General features: G+C 44.0%; 1 long non-coding RNA gene across 1 annotated transcript; it reads left to right on the forward strand.

The window, feature by feature from the left end:
* The first annotated feature begins 1,570 nt into the window (after window positions 1–1,570).
* LOC119378816 (uncharacterized) lies at window positions 1,571–7,442 on the forward strand. Its single transcript, XR_005181065.1, has 3 exons — window positions 1,571–1,660; window positions 3,789–3,988; window positions 7,265–7,442. It is a non-coding gene; the product is annotated as an uncharacterized LOC119378816 (long non-coding RNA).
* Window positions 7,443–7,667: the final 225 nt, after the last annotated feature.

The following is a 7,667-nucleotide window of genomic DNA, read 5'->3' on the forward strand; positions in this document are numbered from 1 at the left end:
GAAACTTGCGACGTACTAGGGGCAAAACCGTCATCTGCTCGTTGTGCACGTAAGCAACGATGAGCAAATTGTCGTCCAGTGGCCCTGACAGTGATTTCTGTGATTTAGGCTGCATGCAGGATGCAGAACTCGCTAACTCAGGGGAGCTGTCTTGACTCGTCGGGATAATGTCCATTGCAGTGGGGCTGGCTTGCAGATGCTCAGCGACGAAAACTTCCAAGTCAAATTAGAATATTTTACACATATTCAACTCGGGTGTGTGGACAGCGTTGACGCTGCATATGGAAGAAACAAAAAATGTCCCTTTTTCGATGTCTCAAAATAGTGTCAGTACTCCTTTAACGAGCACAAGACCAAGGAGCTATTTTGAGCAGTGTCGTGGTAAATGGCTTACGCACAGGACAGTCCCAACAAGCATCACGTCTATCCTTAGCACTTTCTCTCTGGTAGGTAAAACTATGCTTGGCTTTTGGAGTTTCTCTGTTTCGGTCCCTAAAGCTACCGAAACGTTTCGGTCTCTTTAGGGACTTCGCAAAGCTTTTCTGGGAGCACTGTGCGGTAGCTTCATGGAAAGAAGCGCAAGTACAGTACATACTAGGTGTGATCTCCTTGATGACATTGAGGTTGCAATCTTTGACAGTAGTTCCAAGCAAGGAGCACGAGGTCAGTAAATATGTACTCAGCAGCACTCTTCTGGAAGGATCCTTACGATACAACGAAAAAAGCCATCTATGCTCACCCGTTCGCACTTCATGCAGCCGACTGCATCATGTACGTAAACTTGTGGCCACGCGTCGACGCCTCGGACATTTGCGAATTACTTGTCTTATGTTTTGTCGAGCTTTGTCATGCAGCAGCAGTGAAGTCATAAACGGCTCTAGGCCACAACATTGTGAGAAGCGGCTAGTTACACAAGCCTACGAGAAAAGTTGGGGCTGATAGCGTTGTGGTCATGACATGAGCAAGTTATAAGGACACTCTAACTCCTGGTAAATATTAATTTTATTCATTGTTTTATTTCATCTGTACCCAGTTGCAGAAACAGTGAATGCCTCGTTAAAAAGGGACCTTACACATGAAGCCACAATGGTCCTGCATCGTCGCAGCAGAACCTGATATGATTTGTGTGTAAGTGGACAAAACAGAGCTAACGAAAGCCAGCATGATTTGCCTACCTAAAAGGAAGCAATGAGGACATACGTGATGCTTGTCAGGGTTGCCTATGCGCTAAAGCCATCCACTCTGGTACTGTTCTGATAGTTCCTTCGTCTTGTACTCGCTGAGGCGCACCTTCGGCATCTTGAAGACGTTGCAACCATCTTTCTGTGACTGTAACTTTGCCGTACTTCGCATGCAACTACTACAACCCACAACTGCACGCGCTTCCCCGATTGCCAGCTCATCTGGCTGTGACAACAAAACGGGTTGTACCTCATTGCCACCATTGGTGCAAGCTCCCTATAGAATGCTTCTGTGTCTTGCATGTATATCTGTGACTGAAAAACATTATGCAAACTATGCTCATCTCACAAATTGGTTGCAGCACTGTGGAGGCTGCAGGGTGGCTTTGCAGTAGGAAGGGCGGAAATTCCTGAAGATGTGTTCATCCATGTTGCATCAGCTGCTTGGTGTTTTCATGGCATCTCTGCACACGTGTTGGGTGAGTAAAGTAAGGTGGTAGCAGAGCAAGGAAAACGAAAACATGGCAGCACCACTTGAAGCGCGTGCCTTTCACTTTGAATTTATCAATTTGTCATCGTGCACTGTGTGGCCTGTAATATTTAAAGTGGCACTTCTATTTGCTTATATTTGCATCCTCATGCTTCGACAGCAATGTATTTGTGACTATTTTACATTGTTTCCGCAATGTACTTTCAAGTTCTTGGTGACAAGGCATACCTGCCAAGTCTCCCGGATTACCCGGGAGACTCCTGGATTTTGAACGTTTCTCCCGTTGTACGGGTCATAGGAAAAATCTCCCGGAAATCCAGTTTTGCCCCGCGCGTCCAGTGCTTTGTCTGGCCACATGAGCAAAGTTGTCTGGCCACGTAGTAGAAAGGATTCTTCTTTTTTTAAACGATGGGAGAAAGGTTCAACTCAGTTTCATTGCGCATGAAGTAGCTGTGCACTTTGCGCCGCAGTCCAGCACTTAAAATGGTAGCCGTTACTGATGTCTGTCGAGATAGCGCGTTCGCCAGCGCTCGCGACCGTCCCCGTCTCAACGGTGCCCTTATGGTCCTTTGCCCGACGAAATAACTGGTAAGCAAGCGACGACAGGCCTCGCGCGACGGTGACGGCCGGGTCGTTTCATCTCTGCTTCAACCGCATTCGTCCCTAGCGCTAGCGACTTTTTACTCGCACGTGAAAAAGACGATGCGTAAGCGATGTTATCGGTTTGGACTGTGTACAGATCAGCGGCGACCGCAATATCCCGCTGACATTGTTCATATAATTGCTATCGCAGTACCCCCCCCCCCCCCCCGCCCCCGCGGTCGGCATACGAGAAAGGGATACAGGAAGTGGTGCTGAACACACTTGGTTAGCTTTGAATTGAGCAATCTTGAATTTCATTTTCGCACAGCATTACATAAGCTAGACATTACAGGTCTTATAGCAGTACGAAAAACATGCAATGAGCAAGGCTAGAAATACAAAAATTGCACAAGGAGGTTCAACACAAAACTAGTTCACTTAAAATATTTGGCATGAGCTCTGCGTGTTTTCCAGCATAGGTCCCCATTTCACAATTCAGCTCATGCAGAGCAGATTGTGTTAAGCAGGACACTCATTTTAACATATTAACATGGCTCAAAGCATAAAACAATTAAAGGGACTGACAAACAATTCTTGTGGTACTTGTTCTCTTTAGTTCACTGGAAAGCTAACTAGTCACTGTCTTAATAATGGAATAGTAACGCTGAAAGTGCTCTGAAACATTTTCAGAATTTTTGGATCTGTGGCTACTATGAAGTTGTGTACACACAACACAGGCGGCAAAGTGGGAGGTCAACACGACAGCGGTACGAGTTTATGCACTGCAGTTTGGTGCACATGCGTGCATTCCGCATGCGTGTGCCATGGCTCGACATGTCCCACTAGTTGACACGAAGCCAACGCTGCTATTAGCATCAACTCCTTGCCTAGTAAGCAGCCAGAATAGGACGGGGATAGGTTATAATATAATACAGTGTAATTTTGAGCACTAATTATGGTGCACATTAAAGCATCAAACTATGTACAGCAAACAGAACGACTCGATAACACATCATCAGGCAATTTCTGCTAGGATGCATGGCATACTGTTTTTTTTTACCTTTAAACGCAATTAAATATGTAATCTACTCAAATTGCGAAAAGCATGCCCTGCAATTCACGATCTTTTTATTTCCGCCAGGATCTAATCACACGTTCTGGCCAGTTGTCGGTCCCTTTAGTGATTAATAAATCTTTGCATTATTTTTCAGTGTAGTACCACCATCAGTGTCAACGTAAGCCATTTCATTAAAGAAGCCATCCAGAGCATCCAGCTAACGTTGCCTGCCTGTCCAGTAGGGTTGTGGTTGTGCTGGATGAGCTTTTTTTACATACAGTGCGCAGTGAACTAACACCTTCAAAGTCAAGCGCAGGTTCAAAAAAAAGAACTAAAATAGAGGTTGCGAATGCAGGACCTTAACTTAAGAAGGGATGCCTCAGTATGCCTTCTGGAAAATGGGAGTGTTTTCTTTTGCTGCAGAATTTCGGATATTATAATTTACAATTCTAAAGACCTTATCTACGACCTTGTGCAGGTTGATCTTAAGCAGAAAACCAGAAGTGGCAGTGGTCTCCAGAAGAGACCAAGGACCCCAAGCTCTCTCTGACACAAGCAGGAAGGGCACTGTGGTGCATTGAAAACTTGCTCCAGTAGTGCATTGCCAGTGCACTATGCTGCTGTTTCATCAAGGAGAAAGGAGGTGACCAGCCCGAGAGGAACTTCATGCTCTACAGTGTGAGTGCCTGGATGGTTTTGTTTTTGTCCTGTCACACGTGCTGAATAGTGGGTGAGATTCAGCCTGGGTGGCTAGAAGGAATAGGGGTGACAAGTGTGGTAATTTCTCTAGCCAGGTAGTGTCGACTTTTGCACCGGTGCTGTTAGTGGCCCCAAGTGGTGCACCTGTTCAGAAGTTTCAACATGGTTGTGGCTGCCGCCACAGACTAGCTGTAGCTTTGTCACCTCGGTAAATGTTCAGATGCATCAGGAAAAATTCGCTATATCACTTTCTTCTAGAGCTGCCAAAATTTTGCATTATACTTGAGTTTTGTTCCGGGCGTGAGAGCACAAATGAGCCTAGCATAGATTAATGCTGAAATTTTACTCACGGGAGGCCCTGCATGTATGCCTGGCCTTGTTATCATTAGCACCTTGGTGGGTCAGCATGTATGGTGAAAAATTGGGTATCCGTTGCTTCATGAATGCTACATAATCCATCAGTCACATCCAGTGAATCAGATGCAGTGGCATACTGGGTCAAACGGTCTCGTTGCAGATAAATGATGCGTAAATGGCCATTATTTGCAAAAAAAAACATATCAGCACATTCAATGAATAAACCATGTACAGCATGGACCGCTTATAACAAGTTGCCAGAGTCGCAAATATCTGCACTATAAGTGGTACTGCCCTGTAAACAAAACAACATTTGTGAAAAGCTGTACATCTGAAAAACATGACCAACAGGCACCCGCATGATTCCGACTATCTAGGCGTGCAACTTGGGCGTAAAGTTGTCAATGTTGAAAGGTTAACGTCTGCGGACCTGCAGTGTCGACATAGTGAACGCAAGGAAACAAGAAAACAAAAAGAAAGAGTGCCGTAGCGGAAAGCCGCTGACTGACTCTTCAGACCTCCACATTTATGCGAACTTCGCTGTGGTACAACACTGGCCAGAAACTATACGGGGAAAGGCTATTGAAATTTCGGGGGCGATGTCCAAAAAACAGTGACAACCTTGAACCACCAATCTAGTATTGCACATGCACTCCCTAGTTTTCGGTGAAGATTTTAAGTCACTCCTGACTGCAACAACTCCAAAACGTTTCATTCACTCGGCACCAAACCATAACCTTGATTGTCTGCAGACACTAACAACTAGGAAGCTAGTGCTCGTTAGGCCTAGCTTGCGGGAGTTTGCCCCAAACAACACGGATATCGGGCGTAGAAGATGTTGCACTCCTGTCCTAAACAGTGGGCAGCAGGTGTGAAACGAAGTTCCGGTCCGCGATCAGGAAAGTCACGCCAACTATCCTGAAAGAGTCTTCCAAGCTTGTAAGTCCACCTGCTGGTGGCAAAGGCAAAGCTCTGTCGTGTCTCAAAACATTATCACTTGCTGGGGAATAGAGGTGCACGCACAAGATCTCACTCTACGATGAGACTGTTTTCCCGACAGAAAACCGAAGAGCCAAACAGCAGTTACGTGCACTTCATGCAGACACGGGTGGCCCTTCAGAGCGCAGCACACACACAACAAGCAGCCAGAGCAAAGGGAGCAAAGGCTTTTCTGTTGCCTAGGCAATCACTCCCCTCTTCACACCATGATGCCCCCCTTGTTTTTCTTTTTTTTTCTTCCACTGTTTCCTGTTCATTCGCTCTGCATCTCATCCTCCATAACGCTGTGGTTCTTCTCTCCCAGGCTGATCCGAAGCGCACTCGCTTCGAGTCTCTGAGAATTTTGCAGCAGCCGCCTTATAGCCGATGTTTCATGTGGGGGGACTGCACAGTAAGCGGCATGCGTGTATACGTGGTGCTTTATGGGAGGGTATGCTGAATTCAGAAAAAACTGCATTATAACCGGTCCTGCACTGTGAACGATTGCGTTATAAATGGTGTGAAGTGTACATAAATATTTTATACACCTTAGACTGGGGCACATGTTTACATTGAAAAGTTGAAGATACTGGCTAAAAGGAAATATAACTAAACGTAATTTTTTATTGTAGCCATTTGAAATGTTTCTTGTCATTCCACAGACAGTCCTTACAGCATTCGTGGCCTTTGATCACGGGATTCAGTGTTGTAATTTTTCTTCCTATGCTGGTTAGGGTTAACCAGATGTTGCACTTACTTGCATTACGACTGCAGCACTAATTCTGTCAACCAAATTTTATTATCGTTCTTCCCTTGTAATGCGCACTCTGAACTTCCCGTCCTGCGATGGCATTAGGTTGCCAGATGTCCGTTGCTTTGCTTTGCTTCGTGCTTTGTTTTTTTCTGCGTAATTGAGTTTGAAGATTAGTCTCTCATTGTGCTCGAGCGGGGTGCTATTCCATGTCATTTCTGTAACAATGACATTACACTGCTGTGTCATAAGCGCCGATTAGGTATTTTCTAGGGGTGTGTTAGAAATTTGTGGATAGGTGGTTAAATATTTCTCTAGTCGATCTTTCTATTGGATATATCATCAGTGTTCATGAACGCAAGTACTTTTTGGTTTTTCAAGTCTCCAACAGTGTGATAATTTTGATTTCTAATTTCCAGAGTTCACATAATAAATTTGATTTTGTGTAGGGGAAATCACCTATGCTACCATACTCTTCCAGCTCAATTGCAATTCACTTTCTATATGTCTTGAGTATGCCAATAAATTACCTTTGTTTATAATGGTGCTATTATGCTTTTGATAGAGAATGCTTCACATTGTGCAGTTGTATTCAATTTTTTTATAACACGAATTGATTTAATTCTAAAGCTTGCCGTTCACTTATGCCTATTTCTGTTTGGTGGGCTGTTTTGGTCTGGCTGGCACAGACCTGCCTACTTGTGTGCTGCTTTTCAGCTTCATAACTTGCAGCATTTCATGTTACAAAGCTGTTCAAGATGGTATTATTGCAGACAAACTAAAGTTTAAGGGAAGTAAATGCACATGTACACATTACTAAATGCTCATTTAGGGCTTTTACTGGCAATACTTAAAGTTTTTGTTAGTATACAGAAGACATTTAAAATTCAAAGTTTTACGTAATGAGATTTCAACAGATTTACTACACATAAATATGTTCAAAATAGTAAGAAGCACCTAGTTATTTTCCATGCAATAAGCATGCCATTACATTTTTTGCATGCGCTGGAGCTCACTCGTGCACTTTCCTTTTCTATTCACACAAATACATAAAAAAGCAGTATGTGCATTTCTTTTTCAGCATCATTCTGTGCGTTATTTCTTCTGCATGTGAACTAAGCTGCTTACATGTGCGTCTGACATCATGTGTTTATGATTTATGCATGCAGATGCCTACGGAGAACACCTCAAGGCGCATCCAAGCAACGTCCTGGAGGCACAGCGCCACCGGAATCTCAATCGCCATTTGGGGGACCTGCTTAAAGTCCTTAAGAAATGATTCCACTGTGAGGCTTTCAAAACGGCATGAATATTAATTTTATTCATTATAAAGTTTTCATTTTTAAATTCCTGTTGTTGCACATTGTTTTGCACCATCTTTCCATGGGTGAGATACAACTCGTGAAGTGATGGTGCAAGGTGACCTCATTTGAACAGTCAATTGAGGTATGCATATTGACACAGCTAGAACGTGCTATATAAAACAAGTTTAGTCCTTGCAGCGGGGCTGGTTTTGAAGAGCATGTAAATTCTTTCTTTATGCGAAGACTAATTTTATTGAATTTTACCAAA

This window comes from Rhipicephalus sanguineus, unplaced genomic scaffold (genome assembly GCF_013339695.2).
Source record: "Rhipicephalus sanguineus isolate Rsan-2018 unplaced genomic scaffold, BIME_Rsan_1.4 Seq996, whole genome shotgun sequence".
NCBI lineage: Eukaryota > Metazoa > Arthropoda > Arachnida > Ixodida > Ixodidae > Rhipicephalus > Rhipicephalus sanguineus.